This window comes from Tauraco erythrolophus, chromosome 12 (assembly GCF_009769465.1).
Source record: "Tauraco erythrolophus isolate bTauEry1 chromosome 12, bTauEry1.pri, whole genome shotgun sequence".
Classification (NCBI taxonomy): Eukaryota; Metazoa; Chordata; class Aves; order Musophagiformes; family Musophagidae; genus Tauraco; species Tauraco erythrolophus.
Window position 1 is genome coordinate 21,329,351 of NC_141476.1, and position 26,798 is coordinate 21,356,148.

The 26,798-nt window shown below is 37.3% G+C and overlaps 1 protein-coding gene across 4 annotated transcripts in view; it reads left to right on the forward strand.

The window, feature by feature from the left end:
* Positions 1–26,798, forward strand: part of SYN2 (synapsin II) — a 187,407-nt gene that overhangs the window by 23,811 nt on the left and 136,798 nt on the right. The gene's annotated exons all lie outside the window — the stretch shown is intronic.

Consider the following 26,798-nt stretch of genomic DNA (forward strand, 5'->3'; position numbering starts at 1 on the left):
ACTTCTGTGAATAGAGTATCTCTGTGTAAGGCTGATATTAGAAACAAAACTAAATCATAAGAGGTTGGGTTACGAATCTATAGTAAACCAGAAAAAACAATTTAGATTTAAAAGTTTAAAAGTCCATTCAGAGAGCTCACATGTGGGGGGAAATGGGAAAATCGTTTTTGTAGGCTCATGCTGTGAGAAAGCACCTTGTTTTGTCACAGCATTGCTCACTAAGAATGACCCATAGCTGTTGTCAGCATGGCAGCTGCCTTCTCTTGATATGTTGCCTCTGCATCGTTTCTAGTTTTCCCAGTGGTAGCTCAGCACTTTGAGATAGGTCCATTGCACCTCCATTAAAGAGAAGCAGTGATGTGGATTTTTTCTGAAGGTACGTTATAATTATGGCTTTTTCCATTTGTTTTATCCTGTGAGGAATAGTAGATAGACCAAAGGGAGATTGTTTCTTTGTGTGTGCATAGGAAATCCCAGCTGATCAGTGGAGGTTCTGTCATGAAGAGACTGAAACTATTTTTCTGAATACAGGCTAAAAATTGAATTTTCATCTCATAACTGCTTTCTAGATTCTTCCTGCCGGTAACAATCATTTCCCCTAACAAAATGGCTTGCAAAACACATGTCAAATTTTATCTTGTTACTGGAAGCTTTTCTTTTCGTGTGCGTTCGGGTGGATTTACACTACATGCAAAGGTTTTTCTTAGACCATTTGCAACCAACGTTCTTGACAACAGAGTAGTTGATCAAAGTTAGTAAAATACCAAGCATTGTTGAGAGGCACTAAAATACTGTTAACTTGACTTTGTAACACTTTGGTTGTCTGCTTCTACTGGCATTCTTCATTATAAATTGCTTCCTACACTGTTAGAATGTATGAAGGTGTGTAGAGGAGATTATTCTGTAAAGGACAGTGTTAGAAGAACAAATACCAACAAATACTTTTGATTTTATGTCGAAAAGTCAGACAACAGTTTCTCCTGGTAATAGTGATGTTATTCGGGAAAGCAAAGCAAGGAGGCAAAATTACATCCACTTTTGAAACAATTTATGGTATAGTTTCCTGTGTAGTGACATGTAAATTGGAATATTTTCTTTAATCAGGTATTTTTCCTTATGTAAGCAACATATGTAAATGCTTCAAATGCTACCATAGACTGTCAGAAAAGCTCTAAATGAATGGAAAAAAATGGTTGGCCTCAAAAAAAAAAAAAAGGCTGATCTCATATTGGGCTTAAACCCGACATATTTACTTGGATTTATTTTATTGATGAAATGAACCATTCTACTTAAAGAGATAGTCTGTATAGGTGCAGAGCTCATCCTAAAGGTTTCATTGTGCATTGTGTCTGACTTAAAGGGCTGGTATCACGACTTCACGAGCTGTTTAGAAGTTCTTCTGGTGACAAATCTGAAATACAAGGTATCCTGAAACACTTACAGTAGCCCTGAAACCATAATGATTTGTTACTTTATGAAATGAGCTCATTCAAGATAGTGAAAATAGATATTTATGATTCTTTTAACTGCTTTTATTTCTCAGGCTCTGCTATGCTAGCTTGTTTTTGCACTAGCCAAGATACAATTACATTAATTATTTTTTCAGAAGACAGTTTTTGAAAGCAAAATTTGCTCACAGTGCCAGAAGGCTGTTCTTGCCTTTCTTTACTGCGTCTTCTTCTAATTAATGTCAACATTTGATTGATAATGTATTTAATAATAATGTCCAGATACTCAAAGGCAGGTTTTGATGAGATGAGTGTGATTGTTTCTGCTAACACCACATGTAATTGTATGCAATATTCGTTTCTGCCTCTGTTTGCCATGCATGTTCCAATACATTACAGCAAAAGTGTATATACACTTGAAAAAAAAATTGGTTTTGCATGAAAAATTGGATAGAACTTTGGGGAAAGGTATACAAAAGTTAAAACTCATGTTTTTCCAATGTTTCAAGAAATAAAACTCACTGAAAACTATACAGATGGAACTTGTACTGATGTTATGTGTAGTATTATGTATAAATTGATAACACAAATACTATGTGTTTGTATTTTAGTTGTGTGGTTTTTTATTTTAATATATATTTATTTATACAACTAGATAATGGGCTTTACAACACAGGCCTCTATAGAGGTTCTTATAGATGTGGAATGAGGATTGGAGCACAGAGAGGGATCAGCCGAGTAGTTGCTAATGAAGCCGTTAGAGCAGACAGGTTAATCTGGAATACACCTCGAGCAAATGGTGATTGATTTTGAAGACCAAATCGCAAAGATCAGGTGACTATTTCATTACTCAAACAAATGGTTTTTTAACTGCTGATTCGGTACCTGAAAAAAAAAAAAAATCATGAAATAATGTGTGTTTTCTATAAAGACAGTGGGAGAATAATATTCCAGGCAACAAATACAAAATGAGAGATAAGAAATATTGAGTACAGTCATTCTGTGCTTGAGAGGGAAGACTGTTGTTCAATACATTTTATTAGCAAAGCAGTAAATCCTAATGTACACCCATATGTTATTTTAGAAGTTTACTTTTTTTTATCTCCACCAATTTTTGTCTCAAAACCCACTAACTGAAAATGCATTATTTACATTACGAACTGTCAGTGATGTTCTGCTTGAGCAAATATATATCTTATTACCAGTAAATATGTTTCAGTAGGTTGCAGTTCTAGCTAAATTTGGAAGAAACAGGTGGCATTTGATGCAAGGGATTTAGAAAAGAATGTTAAGTGTATGTGAAAAAGTCTTTGTATTCATAGCTTTGAATTTAGATTGTTGCTTTTGAAATTAGGATCGTGAAAGGATTTAAAATAGATTGCAAAATCTAAGCTCCTCTATGCTTGGAAGAACAGGCTGCAATTGCTTGCTGAAGTTGTTTAGGTGGGATATGGAGCTGCTGACGGCTTTGATTGCTCACAAACTCAATTTATCTAAGATAGCAAAGTGAATGCTAAGAAGTCTCACTCTCTCATTTCCCCCAAAATAATAGAGATGCTGCTAACTTGGGGGAGCATCTACTGGTACAGAATGTGATTTTCAAAAAGCGTAAGAAATGCTTTTTTTCTTGATCAGCTGGGCAGCACCCACATGCCAGGAGAGAAAAAAAGCAAGAGGGGACTGATGCCGTGGGACGCAATAGTTCAAAAGACAGTTTTCAAACACAAGTTGCAGGTTGAGCATCAAAGGAGAAGACAAGGCCAAAATCTTTCTTCTTCAGCATTCAAAAAGAAAATTCATGTTTCTACTGTAAATAGTGTTTGGAAAGATCATATCTTCTGACTGCTTCAAAATGACAGAGAGTTGTGAAAGCAGAATTTATGAAACTGCTTGTAATTTTTAATCTGGAGTTTGGTTCAGTATCTCAGCATTAGTTGATCATGTCTTTAGCACATTTTGGTTTTAATAATTGTAACAATATCTAAAATAGATAGAAATAACAACTAAATTCTCTCGCTTGTAAACACATATGAGGTATTTTATTCACTTTTTAAAAAACTTTTTTCATTTTTATCTTCATGGATGTACTTTTTATTCCCATAGGGTTACATAAGGGAAAATATTTATTTATTTTTTTTTTAGTGAGGGCTGAAAATTAAGAAGTCTATTAATAGAACAGAATATCCCAACAGTGGAAAGTACAAGTTTAAAACTTTGTTTTCTAACATATAAACACTATATTCTCATGAAAAAGATTGTTATATGGTTTGCCAAATGATCGACAAGAATAAGACCTGAAATTATATCACCACTTAAAAGTTAAGACTTGCGCAACAAGCTGGTGATGGTAAAACCAGTACCTGGTTTTCAGAGCGGAAGGTATTATTTCTCTAACAAATTCTTTCCAGTAAAGAATTTTTTTATAACTACGTGCATTGACTGAACATTTTACAGCGGATGTAGGTTTCAGATAGTGACATCTTCGTGTCGTGGTGTTACTGGATTGTTTCGGTCTGTAGAGTTCAGTGATAACTTGGGGCGTTAGAACAAGACAAGCATGTAGGAATACAAAGCCGGAATACTTCGCTTCCAGCAGTACAATCCAGGGTTTAGGATATCGCCCTTGTTCTTCAGCAAGGTATGCAGTAGCTTAACTGTGTGCTGAGGTTGGCTTTTGTTACCATGTCAGACCAAATCAAGGTGGACCTTTGACGTCATCAAGCATGTTTGTTCTTTTCCTTATTCATCCTTATTTGCGGATCTTAATTTTTAAATTTTTTTACTCTTCTGTGGATATTTCACTGCATTTTTGAATGTCCTCACATGTTTATCTCCTTTCAGTAATGCTGTAATATAGTTTTAGTGGTTGACTGAAAGCTTATTAATGTTAGCTAAATGACAGGAAAAGGCTCTTTTGCATTTAGAGAAATTAAATCAATGGTGCTTAATGCTTATAAAGAAAGAAATATTGCATTTAATTCAGCGTGATTTCTAGTATTTTGCGTCCAGATCCTTGCTGAAAGAGGAAATTGAAGTGGTGTATTTGTCACTTTAATAATGTAAATGTTTTAGGTTGAGGTTCTTCCTTTCCTTTATTCTGCTTGTAAAGTAGGATCACTTGATTATTTGTGTTCATTTAGAACTGTTTCCTACCTAACACGCTATTTCATTACATTGCTGTTGGTGAGGTTTACGTGCGTACTTTTCAGAAAAGTGTCACGATAGTTGAAAGTTCTGAAAGTTCTCTGTGCTAAGTAACAGAAGAACAATGTTGATGCTGCAAAAACCTGACTACCATAAGTTGCCTTTCCAGCAAAACCATGGAACGCTGCCTGTTTCTTCAGTTGTTGTGATTCATCAGGCCTAACTTGGCATGGTATGTCGTGTTAAATTGATCAGATTCCAGTTCTCAGAGCAAGGTGTTCTCTGACTAGGAACCTTCGTGTTCCAGGCTGGCTGGAAGCACATCTCCAATCCTGTAACGTGGATTTTTTTTGTTGTTGTTGTTTGGTTTTTTGTTTGTTTGTTTGTTTTTTAATTTTCACGTTCACTAAGCAAATGGAAGCTCTGCTCTGCTTATTAACTCTCCCTCCAAAATCATGTTCCTTACAGTGCCTGGCAAAATAATCCTAGGTTTTCTTTAGATTTAAGATCCAACAGCATTACTGTGACCTGAAATGACTTTGCATGACATACTAAAAAGTGCCTATCTGGAGTAGCTGAAGTTGGTTCCTCTGCCAATAAGATCCATAGAGGACTGAGGGCCCTTAGGGGTGTTTGGTGAGAGTTTCATGAATTAGACTGTTAGACAGTTGATCCCTGCTGTACTGCTACTAAGATCATGAGTCGACTGAGCATGTTTTGGGGAATGTGTGTTTAGTGTGTGAATGTATATAAGGCTCCATACAATTCTTGTCTTTCCCGTTCTCACAGTGGTACCTGGATTGCTGTCTGTGCTTTGTTGTCACTGCTGTATTCCAGACGTACTGCCGCATTGTCCATGTGTTCAAAGTCAGAAGGAGTTTAATGCGTTGCCTGACTCGTTACAAACTAGTAATTTAGAAACATGCAAGATTTTACATAGCTCTACAAAGGGAAGGAGGTACCTCAGAAGAAAAGCCTCGCCTCTGATCAGCTCTTTTTTCCCCCTGCTATTTACTTTAATTAATGGCTGTGGCATTCACAGAGCTGTTTTAATAATGTGTGCAATAGGTGGAAGTTAGGTGCTTTGTTAATGATTGTACTTGATAACAGGCTTGGACAAAACAAAAATGAATCTCCAGCTATGATAATTATGTCAGTGTTGATAAGTCCTCTTTCTTTCCTGCTTTGCTTTGCTACAATATAACCACCCTGCTGCAGTTTTTGCTTTATGTTGCATTTACTCTGGTATGAATGAATCTATTCTGCATCTTCTATAGTATGTTTACTGTGTTCACTTACCTTCCTATTTAAGTGACAAAACTTAAAATGTGGGCAGCAAACTTCAGTACTGACAAATAAATATTAATTCTGCACGATGCAAAAGATAGAATTTAGGCAATTATGAACTGTGCAGAAACTTGCAGTTCCATGCATTATTATAAGATAGTAGAAATTATTCACCTCTGAAGAATGAGTTGTCTAAGTTTGACTGTCTGATAGTCTGTGACATGATTTCTTTTTTGTTGTATTGCAAAGTGCTGTGGTACTGACACAACCTGACTTTGATAACCACTTCTGCCATGCTATTTTCCATCTGCCTTGTATCAGGGAACTAAAAAAAGGTTTAAAGTTGAAAATCAGCAAATTCACATGTATTTTAGTAAATAGACAAGAGTAAGAGTATTATGTCTCAAACGTTTGCTAAACACCCGTGTATCTTTTTTACTAGTCACCATTCCAAAATCAGGAAATACAGATCTCAGTAGGAAATTTGCATGGGCTCCTTGAAGATTTATTCAGGAGATTGCTGTAGCACATCCTTTTCTTTAAAAAACAGTCAAGGCTTTGTATTTTTAAGAGAGAATTCACCTCTCATGATGATGCTGGACAAATACACAGTCAAGGTATCTTTTGTGGGGGCTAGGAGTGTGAAGGTGATGTACAATAATTATTGCATTTTTTTTCCTAGAGTTTAAAATAGAGCAGTATACCTGCTGTCATATGTATATATGAAAACAGAGTACAAACTATGAATTTTGAGCTGTTTTAGCTGATTCATATTGCTACTGTGTGCTTATCCAGACTTAAGGACATTCCAGTGCTAGTATTTCAAGTTATTCTCTCAGAGGATATTTTTTAGTTTTAAAGTTATTTCCTCTGGTGAAATATCAGGTCCTCATATAGTAAATTCTTTTGCAAAGAGGACAAAATTTTCCACTTTTAAAATATCCTAAATTTTTAACAAGACTTAAATATATTGATGTGTTAATACCTTCATTGGTAACCTGTGAAGCACATCTAATTGAAAATTGCTAAAGCTTCATGAATATTCAGTTCTGTATGGATAATCACATTTGTATCATGTGAACCTGATGTGCATTATTTGTCTACTTAGGTTCTGTAGTCTGTGTCTCACAGCTTTGCAAGCCATTTAAGCTACATGAAATTCAACTGATGTTGCTTTTAGGCACCACTTACTCAACTCCTTAGACTAGAGAAGCATGAAGGGTGAAACCTTGGCGCTCGGTGTTCCACATCAGCAGGCTGTGTCATAGGGTTTTGTCAAGAATAGGCTGGTACCTCTTCAGCTGAGGGTTTGCAAAATTAGAAGTCAAGGCACCACTGTAACTATGCTGCTAAACTGTGCAGTGTCTGTAGATACAAATGCTTTTAGAAATCAGTATTTAGATACCGATTTGTAAAGCATTGTAGAATGTGTCATGAAAGCAAAATAGGTGGGATTTATTGTTTTCTACCTCTGTGCTTTTCGCCCCGTGTTGTTATGTACTTGGGACTGGTGCTGTCCGAGGCAGACCTCTGCAGCAGGACTGTTAGTTCTTTGCAGTGGTAGTGGACAGCAAGACGGAACAAGAGGGGAAGAAAGGGTTTGTAAAAACTGGTGCTGCTGGTGGTGGGGGAGAAAAGGAAGAAAGGACCTATAGTACTGAGAGAAAACACAACTGCAGCTAGAAACAGGAGCTACTATGGCTGTGAAGCTGAGGAATGGGTTTATGTTTATTTTGTTTGGTTTGCCTATTAGGAAAAAAGACTCAATCCAAATTCAGTTTGTTATATTAGTCTTTCCATCAGGCATATGCATTTATAAATTCCTCAAAATCCATTGAAAATGCAGTGAACAAAGTAAAATAGATTGCCTTTTTAGTATGTGCCATTCTCCAGCTCAGGAAAGAGAGTCAAATGAGTAAACAGCAGGCGTGCTAATAAACTTGGAGGTTTCCAGCATAACTCTATTTACGTTACAGGAGCTGTAATGCACAAACAGGAAAGTAGGAAACTAATGTTTGAGTGACGGTTTCAAGTGAGCCTGGTTTAAACAGAACTTCAAACACTGATGGTCACATCTGCCCTTGGAAATCCTAAAAGAAATATCAGTCCAGCTGGTGCAAAGATGAGCCGTAGCTGTGACAAAAGATTTGTTAAAGTATAGAACAGGAACACATGAGAGAAATGGAAATTATTTCCTTATCCTTATGAAAGGACAGGTTGTAGCTCCCAAAGCAAATACAGTCTTTTCTATTTATAATTCTGTTGATAAGAACTGAGATTAGGAAGGGAAACAAATCCTCTGTACCAAAAACTCCACCTGTTTAAATTACTTTTTTTTTTTTTTTTTTTTTACATCTTCTCCATATACAAATTGCTTACTCGGTTGCAGCTGTTTGAGTAGAAAGGGGATGGAGCTCTCTCTGATCTACAGGAGGTCGTGTTTAGAATTGTGCTGAGTAGATGCTTGGTATATTTCCACTTTCTCCAGTTCAAAAATGGGTTCATGGCAAGAAGAATGTAAGCTGTGGTCTCAACAATTTATATATTGAAATAACTGTATTTAAAAGAAGAAATTTAAAGAAATGGTATTGAAAATACCCTCTCTTTAAAAGAAGGAAAAGCCTTTACTTTATAGTTTGTTTATGTAAGTCATTAATGAGAATAATTATTCTATTGAACTATATCTTGTGTTTTTAACTATACTGTATCTGCATAAATTACTTGTTCTGATTAATGAGGAATTATTAAAATAATACATATTCTGTATAGCTGTGCCCAAGGAGCATGAAGCTTGAAATAACCTGGAAATTATCGTGAGGGAAAGTTTTTTTAGTTAGTGCCCTAGTTGTCTTGGTGATCACAGGACTTCCTTTGGCAGAAGGGAATTTTACTTTTCTCGACCTAATTTATGTTGATAATCTGATTACAGTGAAAACCTTCTCTCTTGTACTATATTACTTTTTTTTTATGAAAGGTGATTACATTGTAACTCAAGTCAGAGGGTCAGATTGAAAATGAGGGGGTTTCTGTTTTGGGGTTTGGTTTCTTTTGTTTGTTTGTTTTTTTTTTTAACTTTATTAAGGATAAATTTAACAAAATTCACTGGTGTTATCCAGATGTGAGGCAGGAAGATGGTTATTTTGTTTACATTCCACAAAACTTCTAAATATCTTTCAGTAAACGTCTTCCGTGGACTGTCGCACAGTTTATTCCATGGGCTGCGAAGCTAATTCAGTAATGAACAATTGAGTGCTACAGGTACCTTCCAGTAGGACAATTGGATATTTGATTTTCTACAACTTACGGTGTTGCTTGGAGCAGAATTTTGCTGATAGTAACGAACCCACTAAAACTCTATTTATTTATTTAAACTGAGAATGTGTAATTAGGTCAGCTGTAATTTCCATGTGTTGTGCTCAAGGGAACTTGTAAGACATTTTTCCACCCACTGTGTAGAAGCTCAGGTTCTACATTACCAACGCATTTAAACCACAGGGGTGGACGTTTTTGCTTCTGGCCCCTCTGCAACAATACCAGTTAGTGAGAAGAGGGTACAGAATGTTCCAGTTTCCAGTAATTTATGTCTTTGTTGAGTGCCTCAAACACAGAAAATCGCCTCAGAAACATAAATAAAAGGGACTTACTAATAAGTAAATATAGTGGCGTTGAGAGATGTGTCTGTAACTCAGTGAATATTAACCACTGGCTCTACTGGAGTTTCCATGAAAGGAAAAAGAAAAAAAAATAAGATCCCAGAAAAGTTTATGGCAGGATCTACTTATGCTGCACATAATATATTTGCATATATTTTCTACACACAGCATATGGCAATTATTCAGATTGCAACAGCCAAGTGTTAGGAGCTTATGTTACTTATTTCTAAGTATAGCTGAAATATAGATTGCTGTGCTGATCAGTTTTACGAAAGTTTTCATTTCTTTTCATGCCTCAACATTTGTTATTCAAAATCCTGCCTATTTCAGTTATGGAAAGTTGAGTCATTTGCATTTGAACATTTTGCCTCCAGTAAGTACCTAAATATCTTTTTTTAAAAGGCAGAAAAAATACAAGGAAAATGCATTGTATCTCTTATAACTCAAGTGAAGCTCTATTATATTATGCAGCTGCAGTGGTAGGATGTTTGTTTTAAACCTAACAGAGTGTTTGTATTTATACCTTTAACAATGCTATACCTTTATTCGCAAACTTGTGGTTTTGATGTGCTTATCCTTCTTTTGTTTCCACAATGCTGAAATACCTAGAATTTGAGAGCTGCCTCAATAACATAAAATAATTTCTGATTCTTCTGTTGCGTTTCTAGAAGTGGAGTAGTATCTAAAAATAGAATTTTGCAGTCATGTCAATAAAATCTTTTGTTAATTTTTATGGTAGTCTATGGATTTTAGAAAGTCTGAGTCAACATTCAGCTACCAACTTCAAAGGAGAATATTCAGTTTAGATTTAAGTAGAGTGTATGAGTCAACTCACCAGCTTTCTGGAATGTGCGTTTTATCAAGGGAGAGCAATGCTGAAGCTCAGGATATATTTGAAAATATAGGTGATATGGATGAGTTATCTATGAGCAAATGATGGCCACGTTAAAGTATATGTAGTATTAGGGTAATGCAGATTTTCAGCTTCCTGTGGTAAGGTATGACTAGAATCTTCTTAGACTTATTCATAACGCAAACTCTTACCTAGTTTGCAGAAAACCATTTAACTAAGCAAGTAACAGTTGTGTACAGAAAGTTTACAGCAATGGAAGTGAGTGCAAGTCACAGAGAAGGGGAGCTATTCCATGGCAAAGAACTCCATTTGTGTCTGTAACTTAGTGATCTTTAAGATGTCAACCATCGTAAATGCGGTATTTATATGCATAGAACTTACAAAACTACATCAACGTAGAACTGATAGATATGTAAATGGTTATGTAAAATACGTATAATTCATATAGCAATTATAGCTGATATATAAAGAAAATACTACTCAATGCAGCGTGATATTTTATTTTGAATACTAATACCACATTAGAAGTCAGCTCCTGGTTTATCTTGTTCAGGCCATACCTTACGTTAGGCAGAAGACTCTGTTCCCTGGGTAAATAAAGAGATGTTCAAGCCTGTCTCTAGGTTAGTTCATAGGCAGATCAGTGTGAGACAGAATGCGATAGGATGGGTTGGAGCAGGGAAGGAGTTGACCTGTAGAACTCAAGTGGCGGAGAAGATCACAGTGCAAGGTAAGAACAGCACGTTTGGTCCAGAATAGGAGAAATGACTACATGGAACAAAGAGAAGTACTTAGGTGGAAAAAAGCATGTGTTATTACTGTATTATAGCAGTACGCTTTTCAGTCGTGTTGTATGGAAGAATGAGAAACAAATGTCTCAATGACAAATGAATCAAATTTGCAAGGAAGAAATCTTGATAGAAATCTGTCTGTGATGCCAGCCACAGCGGAGAATGAACATTTATTGGATACAGCTACGTCATGCACGTTCTGACGTACCATGTTTTCTCTTGTTATCAAAGAGAACTCTGGGTAACTGTATTAGAGAAATATGCTTTTATTGGGAGTCAGAAGATTTTTATAAAGTTTCCTTTGTTGTTTCCATCACATTGATATAAAGATTTCTGTTTGCCTGGACATCCACTTATAAAACTATTAGGTAAAGAAGTTACAGTATTTTAAAACTGAAAAACACTTAGTAAACCACCTCACCCCTCTAATTCTACCTCCTCTTTTGTAGATGTCTACAAAAAAAGGGTCTAAAAATGAGGCAGCTAAAACGTACAGAAGTTACCAGTGCTAGGCATTACGGGGTGAAAATCAGGGTGAGTCTCATAGGTGAGGTCATCAGTTTTTGGATGATGTTTCTGTCAGATGAACTAACACCTGCAGTCCATGGGCCCTGGATAAGTCTGTGTTGGAAGGTGGCATCTGTAGGTCAGCTCCAGGTCACCGTCACCGTGTTCTTAATTAACCTGTCACATAGGTTTAATTTCGTAGACAGGAGGTTCTGCTTAACGTAGTGGCTCTTTCTAACTATTTAGTTTGAAAGAAAGACCAGCACATTTGAGTTGTTCTTCATTTCCTGTCCTTATCAAAATGAATTAATATGCTGTGAATTAAGATTTTTTTCTTTTTTTCCAGTTTATATACAATTGAAACCAATTTCACCTGTGATTCTTTTTCTAGCCTTAGCTGTATCTCTGTCTAGCTAAGAATGTTTTAGAATTGTACCTACCAATAAATTACTTGATATCACCAATAGGTATGATACTACTACTTCTCTGTAGCTTTTTGCTGCTGCTGTTTAAATTCGCACTCTTGTTTTCCATGGTACTCCTCAGGGATTTCAGTTCAGGTGCTCCTTCCCTGATTTTTGTTAGTTTGATGATTTTTATTTTTTTTAATTTTTCTTTACATAATGTTCTTTTGCCAGTCCTTTTTTTTCAGTCAATTATGAAACTTATTGGGGCAGTTTTTGAGGTCCCTGTAAATTGTATACGAACCTGGCTGATATCTATATTTTACATTGGTAAGATTTTCTACAAGAGGACAATAATCATAGGAATTAAAGATAAACTTCTAAATTAATATGATAATTCTATCAGTTCTTGAGGAAACAGAGTATTCCTTTAGGACCTGAGCTGTGCATGTAACATACTAAAGCAAAGTTACACGCAGCATGAGTGATGAAATCTTTCAGAATCATTTTGCTTGTCAAGCAGCAATTCACACCTAATTAATGTTAAACATTTATTATCAAATGACATGTTGACATCTGGGCATAATCATAATAGTGTTCACAGCAAAATGGACTTAAAAGGACTTCAGGCATCTGATGCTTCTTTTCTTTGCACTTTTTGTTCCTTCAGGATTAATTTTTAGTTCATTTCTTAACTAAAAAAAGTTTGAAGCAAGTGCTTTTAATAGAGCTTTTGTAAATATGCTGTCCTTGAAGAGTGAGTAAAACCTTGGCAGCAGAGCTGGTTCAGATTTGGTGTCGTTCCTCTGTTCTTCCTTCGTAAAGGCACATACAAGTTCCAGGACATTTTTCAATTGTTTCTGCAGATTTCTGAGTTTTTTTGGTTGGTTTGTTGTGGGTGGGTTTGTTTTGTTTTTAATTATTTTTATTTGTGGTTTATTTGTTTGTTCGCTTGTTTGGGTTTTTTTTGTGTGTGTTTTTTTTTAAAAAGTGTCACTGACTTTAACTTGTGCATACAGACCAAGAGATAAGTTATGAAATAAATAATCTGCTACATGGAATTTTACTTTTTCTGGGACTTGCACAACCCCAGAGCTGAAAGGATGAAAAATGCTGCTGATACTTGATCACATTTGAGATATGTGAAGGTCAGTCCATAGTGTATTAATCTATGCTGATATCACAGTTGTCTGTTACTAGAAATCTGTACTTTCCAGAAAGGAGTTCAAACTGGAAAAATTTGAATACTTCCACGCCTTTTGTTTTTACCCTCAACCCATCTCCTGGTTTTGCAGGATATTTTTTTGTGGAATATGTGTGTCTGTGATCTGCTTGTGGTAGGTTCTTTTTTAAAATTGGTACTTCCGAGTGCCTCCTAACAGAGCTTGTTACGTCAGGCAGGAGCTGTTTTAGTGTTTAATGTCTTCCTGGTGTCACGTAAGGTGTGACTGCCTAAAGATGTGATGCAGAGTAGCTTTAATCCATGACATGATTTAATATAGCACAGGAGATTGGCAGTTGTGCTAATTTATTTAGATCTGGTAGTGTCAGAGGTACCCGCTAAAAGTTTGTTGTCATCGTCGTTTTTTAATAGAAACTTGCAAATATTAAGAGGAACAGCAAAGGTTGCATACCCTTCGGGATTCTTCCAGCAGGATATCGTGCCAGGTGATACATTAACTTCTCGAGTAGGGCAGATCCCATCTGTCATGTCTGTTTACTGAAAAACTACCCGTTTCTCAAAGCCACAGCTTAGTATCTGAAGAAATTCTGTATTCTTCCTTTATGTGATGGTAAAATCTTTGTTAACCGTTAGTTGCTATAATGTTGCAGATGTTTTCGGGTTTGTCGTGGTTTTAGGCTGATCCAGCAACTAAAACTCACACAGTCTCTCCTTCTCCAATAAAGTAGAGAGGAGAGAAAGAAAAAAAAAAAAGGACTGAGGGTTGAGGCAAGAACAGAGGGAGCACCCACCAACCATGGTCCTGGGCAAAACAGGCAGCGCTTTTCTCAAAGCAAAACAGTTTATTAATGATTACTTAGAAGGACAAAGGGAAATAAAAACCGATTACTTGAGAGGACAGAAAGAAACAAAACCAGATCTTAAAACCGACACCTTCCCCCCCACCACCTTCCTTTTCCTCCGGGCTCTACCTCCTCCCCCCAGCAGCACAGGGGGCAGGGACTGGGGGAGTGCAGGTCAGTTCATTCCGTGCTGTTACTGCTGCTTCTTTCTTAAAGGAGAAGGAGTCCTTACACCCTTTTCCCCTGCTCCAATGGATCCCCTACCCACGAGGAAAAATCCACAAATTTCTCCAACGTGAGTCCAGCCCACTGGAAACAATCCTTCCCCACAGATTGCTCCGGTGTGGGCTATACCACAGTCTCGGGTACTTAGGGAGCTGTAGCCACTCGCTCCGGCGTGGGTCGTCACGAAGACTCCAGATGCCTTTCTGCCTTGCCGTGCCCCCAACACGACCATCCTCGGGCTCAGGCATCTTCTCCCCACGGGCTGCGAGTGGATCGCTGCTCCACCGAGGCCGTCCTGGTTGCAGGGGGGCAGCCTGCTATCTCACCATCAGCCGCAGGGGAAACTCGGCTCCGGCACACCTCCTCCCGCTCCATCCTCACTGACCTGCTGTCGATGCAGCTGTTTCTCTCAGATCTCAGTCCTCTCCAGGTGAACTCAGCCCAGTGGGCACCCTGGGAGTGGGGTGCCCCCGAGTTCCCCAGCTGGCTCCGCCGCCGCCATTCTCCGTGGGCGACGCCGGCCCGACGCAGGCAGCCGCCCGGCCGGGAGCCAGGGAGCGGGGGCAGTGCCCTCCTCCCTTCTCTGGTCGATCCTGGGCGAAGCACCTTTTCCGGTTCCCTTGTCCTGACTTAAATAGGGCAATTCGCAGAGGCGCCCTATTGGCTCAACCCCGAGGGGGATGGCAATCTGATCCGGTGGCCAGAACTAAGCCTAACCCGGATCCAAAACCGGGGAGGTCGCAGGGAGCAAAATCCCTCTCCTGCCACCAGAACCACCCCCCCCTCCACATCAAACCATGACAGGGTTCTAAAATTTGTCAGCCATAAAGGCAGTGAAATGAGTTCCAAAGTACTGATGATAATGTCTGTAAACTCCTGAAAGTAATATGTTCTGCTAAAATACAAGATCGACATAATTTTGCATAAAATACCTGGTATTTTCAGACTTAAAGGCAGTGCTTATTAGACTCATTTAGTAGTGTTTCACTTATTTTTCCTCCAATAATCTAAATGTTATATTGCAACGATTTCATAGGGACTTGGATCAGCTTAGTAGTATATAAAGTACTGGAAGTTCTGATTTGACAATTATAGCTAGCTTACCAAGAGAAAGTTAAAAATAAATAACTGTTTTACTTTGAGACAAGATGTGCTGTGGATATGGGTTGTAGAACAGAAATTGAATTCACCAGTTTTGAGTAAGTGTAAAAAAAGGTATTGTTCTGACATACAGTTCTGGAGCTGAAAATGATCAGTTGCTTTCAGTTATCATTTTGGATTGGAGAAGTTCTCTGTACTGTGGAGGATCAGTCCCCTGTTTTTTTTCCTAAATAAATTTTGTACAGAATACTTGTTTGCTATTGAACAACACTTTTGGAAAACTGAACATGCTTTCAGAGATAGAAAAGGAATGTTTGGTTTTAATACAACAGCAGGTTTTTACAGGTTGGGCTAACAATTTCTTTTTGTTAGCGCTAAAAATGGAGTTGAAGTGTTAAAAAACAAACTACAAGGCACAGCCAGTTTTTCAGTATATTCAGAATGTTCTGTTACAAATGATGGGGCTTGTAATTGCTTTTAAATTAGGGTATTTGTGCCTGTGATGATTATTGCAAAGCGTCATTAAAGTCTAACAACTGGAGCAGTGTCCTAATTGGGGTTTGATTTGCAAAAAGTACTTGAGAAACATGATGCTGCGGACTGGAAGTTGTATTTTAAAACGTCCTTGTCGATGGATATCACTATGCCATTCTTCCAACAGATGTTACAAGTATTAGATGACAACACTGCATAAAAAAGCAAGGTCTGTGTTGGAGGGAATGATTGTTTCAGAAATAAAAACAATTTCTTCATCTATTTTTTTCTGTTATAATTTTTAAGAAGCTGCTTCAAGATTTTTTGAAATTTTTGCTTAGTCATTTAATAATTTTGCCCTGGATTCACCATTAACAATATTAAATTTCAAAAAGACAAAATAGCAATACAAAAAAAAAGAAAAAGCTGTTGATTTGACAAGAAGGGCTCCTATGCAATCTGCAATATTCAGGGGTGGGGGGGTGGGAAGAGAAGGATGAGAGAGTGTGTATTCTGTTTCTTTACATCATGAGATTAATATTACCCCAAAATATTGTTCCGTCATTAGAAAATGAAAACGAGAAAAATTATAGATTTTTAAACTGTCTGTTTAAAGTATCCATTTCAGATTAAAGATGCTATTACGTTCGCATACCTAAAAAGAATAGTAGCATCCTGCTATGTTTGCAACCCTACTGTGTGCAAACAGAAGAGATGGAGCAACTTCCACGCATCTTTAATACACGGTACTCAAGTGATTTTCAGAGGTACCTGTGTGTGTAGATCAGAACCTGTAGTGTAATCCTGTGACTTTTTTTTCCTTGAAGTCTTGTACCTATAATAACAGATGTTCTAGAATTAGTACTATCTCTTTTTAGAGGTTTTTCTGAGAAGTTCCTTCTTTTTTCTGTACCACATATCTGCTCTTAATTTCTCTCACACAATCAGGATTTATGAAATACAACACCTGGTATTTTAATAATCATAACGGATAGATGCTATTATAGGCCTGATTTACTTATTTACACACATTTTTTTGATGTGTGTGTGGTTTTTTTTAATGGCCAGAAGCTAAAACACAGGAAGGTCAGAGAAACTCTTTATGGACTTATTTTTAATTATTATTTTTTAAGAGTCAGATACAGTTTGTTCAATTTAAAGTTCTCTCCTGTATTTTGATCCAAATGAAGACATTCTCTGCCACACTGACTGCGAATGTTAAAGAACCGTACAGATAATATTACCCCAAACAGGCATTTTCTTTTATATCTTCAGCTGTGTCTTCATCGTATCCGGGATGTTTACAAAGGAAGAGGAAGTTTTCTGTCCTTTTTGTTTAGTTTTCTGATTTGCGGGTTCAAATTCTAGTAATGCCTCTCTGATGCCACCGTCAGAAGTAGTTCAAAGCTTACCGAAGTGAAGAAAAGGTATTAGAATCTCATCTCCGCGTTGTGACCTAATTCGGACTTTCCTGTTGCGTAGCCTTAGTTAGTCCTCTCTTCTGCTTCTCCACCTTCCTCTCTTACCCTTGAGTTGTCACAAACTTTGGGTGACCTTCCAAAAAAGGCGTATGCCCCCTAACTGGAAAACAGACGCCAAAAGAAAAGAATTAATAGAGTTGCTGATAAATTAGGCAAGTGGAGAGAGCGTTTCTAATTTACAGATAATTTAACAGTGGAGGGGAGGAGAAGTTATTTTCTGTACTGACTTATTTTTGCCTGGAAACAAAAATCTGGATAAGGAGCTGTGAAATATGTTAACTGAGGCAGTTAGATCCTCAGGAAAACTCGTGGCTGGTAGTTGAGGTTGGTTTTTTGAGTTTGTTATGTGTTTCATTATCTGTTGATTGCATGAACAGTTGCTTTCCCTGGGGTGTGGAACTACTTACTGTTTTGAATTTGAACAAAGTGGATATATATAATGTTTTACAAGCCATAATATAAATTTATCAAATCAACACCATGTATGCAATTGCTTGGCAACTGTGTTTGTTGTCTTGTTATTGGACATAATGTTGCCATTAACACTAAGAAAGCTCACCTTTTAGCTTTCCATACTAGGTCATACCAATTTAATCCAATAATTGCAATAAAAGCAGCTCCCAATACTGTAGAAAAGAACCACAACTGTCAGAAACTTTAATGCAAAAAATAAAAGGAGTGAAACATCATCTTCCTCTCTATATAAGCTATAAGATGTTCTCCTCGCAAGGTTGACTAGAGTCCTGAATTTAAAAAGTTAATATTTTTTGCAGTATGGCTTGCTGTAAATTATAGAAGCTTTGGATGTTTAATCTCTTTTCAACTTTGTTAAAATCTTGGCACTTTCTGTGGCAATGGTAGCCGCTCTTCAATAATGTTTTACTGATTCGCATGTTCCTTCCAAATGGAATTTGGATTAATTGATTCAGGTTATTTTGGGCTTAATAAAGAAACCCTTGTTCTCCTGTTATGTAGAAAGCTTGGAAGAAAGAAAGATTCCTGATCTATCTGTAATTTAAATCAATCATTATTTTATATACTTATTTGAATTTACCTTCTATTAACCTTATTTCTGAAGTAAGCAATGGTTTTCTCCTACATTTTTCCTACATTATATCCAGCCAATGTAGCAGGTACAGATATGAGACTTTTCTATAATGCTCATGAACGTCTCTTTTTATTCCTAAATATACATAGAATACTTATCCTTCACCTTCTTCTCTCACCTTACATACCAAACCCTTTGGAAGAGTGATTATTTTTAGCGGGAGATGCTTTGCCTTTTGCTAGGGACAAGTCAGTAATGTCATTTTCCATGTGTGCCGCCTGGGTCTGGTGCTTCCGTGCTGTCAGTTGGCTTCCAGTGTGTCAGAGGAAGAAAGCCTAATCCCTAGTAGCGTTGTTACTTCTAGCCTAATTTATGTGGTAGATATTTCCTACAATATTTTTTTCTCATTTTATTTGAAATTATGTTGTAAACTGTGAAATGTTAGTCTGTCCATTGCTACTGTAGTTTTTGTTTCTCTAAGTTTTTTATGCGTTCTGTATAATATTGTGCTGATTGAAATTTTTCTGTCAAAATTAAAACTCATACACTTTTTTTCTGCTTTCTAATCCTTTTCCAGAAGGAGGGAAGGTATTAAACTGAGGTAAAGCAATAGTTTTTGTTCTGTCAACCAAAGAGCTTCCATTTAATTCAGTATCAAAAATCTTGCTTGAAATACTTTTTGATTTTTATTTTGTATATCAGAAAATTAGACAGGAAACAGGAGAAAAAAAAGTATTGTTTAGAATGTTTTTTAAGTAAAACATACCTGCTTGTTTTACATCTTCTTACTCTTTGTTGCTCTGACACATCTGTATTAATCATTCCTACCGATACTGACTTAGGGTACTCAATGTTCTGAAATTCATTTACTCTTTGCACATGTGGCCAATATTGACTTTCTTCTGTAAACCTCTACTCAGAGTTTCTGAAACCATATTCTGTTCATGAGGTACCTGTGTTCACTTATCACTTACGTGATGCTTAGTCAAACACAGGGTTTTTTCTGATCTGTACTGTGATGTCATTTTAGCAGTCTGAAGTTGATAGAAAGAAAATCAAGGGACCCATAAGGATCTTTGAGAGGTGATCATTGTGCAGTGCACTGTCCTTTCTTCAGACTCCAAGGAATAAGCAGCTGGAATTTATCGGTCAATGGAAAAAGACTAAGAGAATTTGTCATGACTGGAGAACTAAGGCATAAAAACTTTAGGGGAGAAGGCTTTTGGGAAGAGGAAGATGGCACTAGAATTTCTGCAAGGCCTTTGGTACTTGTGATTTTTTTCTGTATGAGGACAGAGAAGTGAGGGAAATCAAGGAATAGAGTCAAACAGCTGAGAAGGGAATAGTTTGGTGGCCTGGCTGCCAGAAGTGAGGCATATTTTACCCAAGCCCTGTTAAGCAGATGACATGAGATACCAGCTGAAATGTAGTCTGTGAAAGCAAAGTAATTTGGATGTCACAAAGAAGAAAGCAAAAGTTTCCAGGTTTATAGCAGAGAAGCCCTTTAAGAGGTGGTGTCTCTGGCTTCTTAGCCCGTGGATTGTTTTAAAGGAGTCTGTGGAAGGTGACTGAAAAAAACAAATTCATGTGAGTTATATCACTGTCCGTATGTGTGAAAATTCTAAATAGATGGAGAATTCAAAAGTAATTTTTAAGGAGGTGGAGAGCTGCCTTCCAGAGGGACACACTGCACACACAGCCTTTCCTTACACCAGCCGTTGCTGCGTACTTCTCTGGCTACTGCTGCACAGCAGCGTTCTGCCGAAACCAGCTGGTAAACTGTTAAATGTTTCTTTTCTCCACTGAACAGCGTAGCTCGTGATACGGTGGTATCCAGCAGTGCCAGCAGCCATGGGAGTGCAGGGCAGCAGGTGCGCTCAGCTGAGCGCTTGGATGGCAGACGGGAACGGCTCAGCATGGAACTGGCAGCAGGATTTTAGGATGTACCATATGCGTACAGAGAGCCTTGCAAGGAAACAGCAGAGCACATTTAGTGTCACACCACACCGAAGACGACATTGTTTGACTATCCCTTTCCGATGCTGTTGATCATTGCTCAATAAGAAGTAAAGAGCCAGCTGGGAATTTCCCTGTCCCAACACAATATGCTTCTGGATGAAGAGATCTCATAGTACTTTTGTGGGGAATAATTTCAAGATATACATAGAGGAAACGAAGGATTTAGAGGCGTATCCAAAATTGTAATGAAGGTGCTTAACATGATTGGATGAAATTATCAATATGTCTTCTCTCCTTCAAATTTGATTGGAATTGCCCACAAGAATCAAAAATTACTAGGAGTGCAGAATGATCGTGCAAGCCTTGATTTTAACCAAACTAACTTTTTCAGTAGAAACTGTGTATATATGCGCATGAGATTTAATCAGACTGAATACACATTCTGTCTCATATTAAGATTCTTTTTTTTATCTGTGAGAAAGGCATGTGACTAGTAATTATTTTTTCGAGTATTTGTCAGGATTTCAAGTACCATGTAGCTGTTACCATATATTAGATGCCAGATGCAATTAATGATATTAGGAAATTATCACTTGAAAAACTAGAATTTGTGTTAGTCCGAAGATCCAGCAGCAGGACATGATATAAAATGTGTAATATCTTGTGTTAACGGCTTCATATTTTGTGATGCAAGAATTTTAATTCTGTGGGCCAGATGAACTATATGAGTAAGGCTTTAGCTTTTCTTCATTACAATGAATCTCTGTAGTTTCTTCGTACTTTGGTCAGTGTCAGCATATGCGTAAGATATTTTTGATTATTTATGGTGGATATCACTCAGTAGAGCTGCTTATGTGTCCTTTGATAGCTTTCCTTGCATTTAATAGTGGTAGCTGCTCCTAGGCAAATGGTGTTTTCCGAGCAGGTGAACAGGTGCTGGGAATAGCTAGCAGCACAATTCCAAGCAGGTGTTCTCAACGTAGCCCATCAGGTGGGGCTGGGCTGACTTTTGATGTGGAAGTCTGTTGTGTGGAGTACCCCGCAACACATCCAAAAGCATCAAGATTAAATCTGGATATTCTGTCCAGCACAGTGGCTACACAGTTTCCGGGAGAAATGCAGGAGCAGAATTCTGCCATTTATAGTCTACAGTTTTGTCTTCTCCCAAGTGAAATTTTAATGAGTTCCTGGATATATTTTTTTTGTTTAAATTGCCTTTCATGATTTTTCATTTGTTGTGTTTAGTTTGGTTTTTTCATCTATTTATGATATTAAAATATTTGTGATTTTTTACAATAATTAAATTCACCAGTATGTGTTTGTGCTATATCTTTGCTGCTGGGAGGAAGGTGGAAGTGAGGTGAGTATAGTTGGTGCGCAGTAAGTAGAAAGATTCAATTCTGCTCTACTAAGCATAATTTAAATGTGGTGCTTGATTTTTCTCAGCTGCTGAGTGCTACTGCTAATGGCAGCACTTGCTTTATTTTTAGGCACTTCTATGCCTAAGTGCCTAAATCGTGAACATTTAGGCACGATTACAGAGGAAATTGTGCTATAGGACTGAAGCACGGCATCAGGGAAAATAGCAGAAACACTGCAGCTCTGTACTAAATACATGTTGCACAGAAGAAAGTGCATGTAATAACCTTTTGGTGATTGATAGCTTAGAGTGTATTTTGGATATCACTCAGTATTTGTATTCATATTCTATACCTGTTCAATGAATCGACTAAATCTACTTATATCACTGACCACACAGAATCATGGCATGGGTTGGGTTGGAAGGGACCTCAAAGATCATCTAGTTCCAGCCTCTCTGCCCTGGGCAGGGACAGATTTTTTCAGATGTACGTGATAAAAGTTACAGTGTCTGTGATGACAGCGTAACGGTGGGCAGCAGCGCACCGTGCCGAAGTAACGCTCCAGAGCCACGGAGGCGTTTTGCATCCTCCTCTGCAGTTCTACTCCCGCTGAGACCGCATGAGGAAGGAGTGTGTGTGCAATAGCTCTTCGCTCTGCTGAGTTCCTGTTCTGCTTACTACGCCTGTGGTCAGCATGGGCCGTGTGGCTTGTTTCGCTTGGATGAACGGCCACAGGCCTTGGCATCAGTATTTATGTGTGGTTAGACTGTGACAGCAGTGAGAAGTACAGAAATGCTGCTGCCTTTATTGGTTATTAATTGTCAGACTTTCATTTGTATGTAGGTGATAGATCCATGTGATTCTATGCTTCAGACACAAATTATTTGCAGAAAAAGTATTATAACATCTTTGTTTTCTATGTGGCATTTGGGCAAAGTGACTCTTAATCAGATGGCAGCATCTTGAGTCAGCTGGACACCAGGAAAGTCCATTCTTCTGTAAGCTGCTTCTAGAGGGAGATCCCATGGTCAGAGTTAGTCACTTTACCATCTGTTAGAAAACAAGTCTGAGTGAGTAAGGTAATGAAGTCAACACACGTTTTATATTGAATTCACCTCAGAGAGTCTTAGATGCCAATTGTAGAGGAATATTTTGAATATAAATTCATGGTCTGTGGCTGAGTGCATTTTTAAAATTATTTTTTATTTTTTTTACTTGTGGTCGTTCTTTTTCATGTAAGAATGCACAGCTGTGACTGTTCCTTCAGGGAGCATTTAATTTCCTAGTCACTCATGAGTCAATCTGTGCACAACTAACAGTAGATCTCCCTGTCTTTGCCATGTAGGAACTTTTGGAGAAGGCCAAGTGGAATAAAATGCTTTGCACCTTTGTTTGCATCTCCCTGTGAAAAGTGTGTATGTGTCTAAGCAGGCTGTGTAAGTATGTATATAAAATAAGGTCTTCAGTTGGTTTTGTCAACTTGTGTAACTGGCCGGATGCCTTCCCATTCACTCAGAGCTGTGTAGAGCAAATTCATTTCTGCTTGCAAAAGACCATCTATTTCTAGAATCTGTGTGTGTATTTAGACCTTACTGCTGCAATAAGTAGCTTCTTCTCATACCTCTTAAAGTACATGAAAGCAAGGTGATTTTACTCGTTAGATGGATGATGTCAATACTAATATATTCTAACAGATGACAGAAAATAGCCAGTCATTTCAGAGAAGTCAGTGTGGAAGAATGTGTATGGATTGTATTTTTTTTCATAAGCACATGTGTTGGAAAGTGCTCGGTTTGGGGATATCGAAAAAGCATGGCTTTTTCTTTTGAGTAGCATACAGCAGATTTTTCCCTATGTCTTCTCATGCTAGCTTTTAAAAAATGGTAATTATTTTACAATGATGGAACAATGCTTTTGAAGAAATTGCAACATTTTCTTTAAATGGGAGATGTCTAAATTACAACGTATCCCCAATTGTAATATTTGTAAGCATTCTTGTGTAATTACAGATTCACAAAACTGACTGCCTCATACAGATAATGACTTGGTGGCGTTACAAAATATTTAAGTCAGGAATGCAAAAAGCAACAAAACAATAGTTTGGAAAATCTTGCACCTGGAAATTAGATATTGTGTCTTCTTTTCAAAATTCTCGAGAAAAAAAATCCTACTGGAGCAGTACAGTGAGAGGAAGAGAAAACGAAGAAGGCAGAATGCAGGCACAAAATACCCATTTGTAGTTCAGTTTTGTAGCGATACGGAAAAAATTGGTTATCACCAATTGTTTCAGGTTTTGCTAAATTTAAGATAAATATTATTGCGAGCCCATGTACTAGCAGATGTCAGTTTATTACATCAGTTCTTAGCAGTTTAATTCTTCTGTCATTTCTGATATGGATCCTTTTGTTACAGGGTTAGTGATACTAATGGATTCTGGATTTATCTGTGGCTTTTCATTATGTTTTTTGAGGAAAGCCCTATGTCACTGGATGCCTAAAAGTAAAAAAAAAAAAATAAAAAAAAATCATTCCTTCAGCTACCCTCCACTGTAGACACTGGTGGGTAAAAAGGCTTGGAGAGAAAGGATCAGTATACTAATAAGTTTCAAAAAATGTGTGTATATAGCCAGAATTTTAGTGTGATTGATAATTTCAAGTGTCCTGGGATATGACCTTCAGACAACCTTACTGATAAATTCCGAGTACTCTATCTTTTAAGTAGCACTTCTACAAGTATTATTGAAGAAATTGCAACATTTTCTTTTATTTTCATATTTATATTCTCTATTTGGAAACTGGGAAGGCCATTATTTAGCGAACTTTTTCTATATATTGGTCTTACAGCCATTTAAAACATTTTTTGTGATATGTGAAATAATTCCTCAGATTAGAAAGTTTATTCTTCTGCTAGAAAGAGAAGTTTAAGATATTTTAAACTTTAGTTGGCCTAAATATAGTTTTCTAAAGGGTAGAGTTTTTTCTTGTAATTCCATATGTGAAATTTCAGCTTTATTAAGATTGTGTGCCTGTAAAAGAAAGGAACTTGGTGTAACATGTACTTGGATGCATTTATCTTCACAGAGGGAAGAAAACAGTTATTCTTTCTTAAGGTGGAATAGATTTAGTGATTTCAAGTGCAGCAGCTACATCCTGTGAAACAGTCCTCTTAGGTTTTAATGCTGTTGTGAACAGGTTATTAAAGTATCTGGTATGTTTCATTGCAGCAGAGCTTTCAGTATGTCCCTGCTTTTATCAGGTTTCTTAATCAACTTGTGCCACATTCATTCTAAGAGTGAAAGGGATGTAAAAATGTAGAGACAATAATAAAAGTGAATAAGGTTTGAGAAGCATCACAGTGGATAGAAGAGAAAGAAGGTATGAGTCATCACGTTTCACAGAATCACTGGCAATCTTTTATGTTTATATTCCAAATAAATTGGCACTATCTTGAACTCCTTTCATCAGCATCCCTTTTAACTCCCCTTTCAGTACAATGCACTTTGTCATTCAGCCCACTCTTTTCTTTTTATTTTCAATTCCTTTGGGCTTTTTTCTCTGCAGGCTTTCTTACAGGGCCACCTGTACTGACTTGTTTCTAATTAAAACTGTCAAATTTAGGTACGGCCATAAGCATTAAATCACATGCAAAGGGACTTGTCTAAGAACAAGGAGACCCTCATAATTGAGTGGATTTTGCAAGCTTTTACATAGTTATGAGTGTCTTCCTATGTAAATTTTATAGACCAGAGGAGATTTTGTTACTGATAATTTTCATGTCAAGCATATTCGAAGGATTTCTTCATACTTTCAAGCACACTAAAGACATTTGTGTATTTGTGAGAGGATGAAATAATGATGCTTTTAGATTTGAACTTACGGCAAAGAAAGATGAAATTTAGAAGATGATGTGTTGTAGTGCTGGCATTGCTAAAGAATGATCAATGATACCTGAACACTCATTTAATACCTTAGTTTTAAAGCCAGTTAGTGTCTGGAGTATGCTTGCAATTTGCAGGGAATAAATCATGGTTGCATTTTGTTTTGCAGTGAGCATGGCTTTAAGAGAAGAACCAGCCTTGTCCCACACAATGTGAACAATATAAAACGAGAGCGACAGTTAAGAATAGCATCTTAGTTATATGGGATGGAGGAGGAATAAATAGCTCCCTGTCTGCTACTCTTTTAGGGTAGAGTAATATTCAAACGGATGTGTGCTCTTTGGGACAGGCTTTTTCTTTTTCACTGGAAAAGGCTGGAAGCCATATGTAGGCAGATAAGGAAGTCAGCACATTTTTAGTAACTGGGGGGGGGAGGTATAGACGTCTGCTGGTTTGCCTTCAGCTGTGGAATCTCTAAAACCAGTCTGCCTTTGAAGCCATAGTATGAATTTCGGTAGGGGAAAACATGTAGCGGGAAATGGCCAATTTGCTGTGGTAATTCCTTCTTCTCTGTTCGTGTGAAGATAAGAATAGTCCCTCAGAGTAATGAAAGGAATGAAAAATAGAGGTATTCCTTTTTGTCTGGATCAGTTTGTGCAGCCAGAACGCTGGCAAACCAGCAGTATTGGCAATCCTAAGCATTCAGAAGTAATCAAGTCCCTGAAAAACTACTACTTTATTCGAACATAGGAGGATTGAAAATATGTGGGTTATGCGAATGAAGGCACATGAAGCCAAATATTTTTTAATTTTCTTACTTCTGTTTGAGAAAATATTTTTTCTCAATTGTTACCAAGTGTAATACTTTTTCTCTTGCCCATTCTCATCTATCGTAAATTAGATTCTCATCTAATTACAGTGTCAATAATATGCCATTGAGATTTAGCGTTTGTGAAGCCCATATCAGTAACTGGGAAGTCTGTTAAGAGCACTAATGAGTCCATATATAAACTATCTATAACCAGTCTGATACCAGATTTTCATTTATCGTTTTGCCCAAATCGTCTCGAGCAATCAGGCATCTCTTTCTTATGGAATACATATCAGTTCTGTTAATGATTTCCCAGTTATTTGGAAGTTGCATAGAGTATATCTTGCGG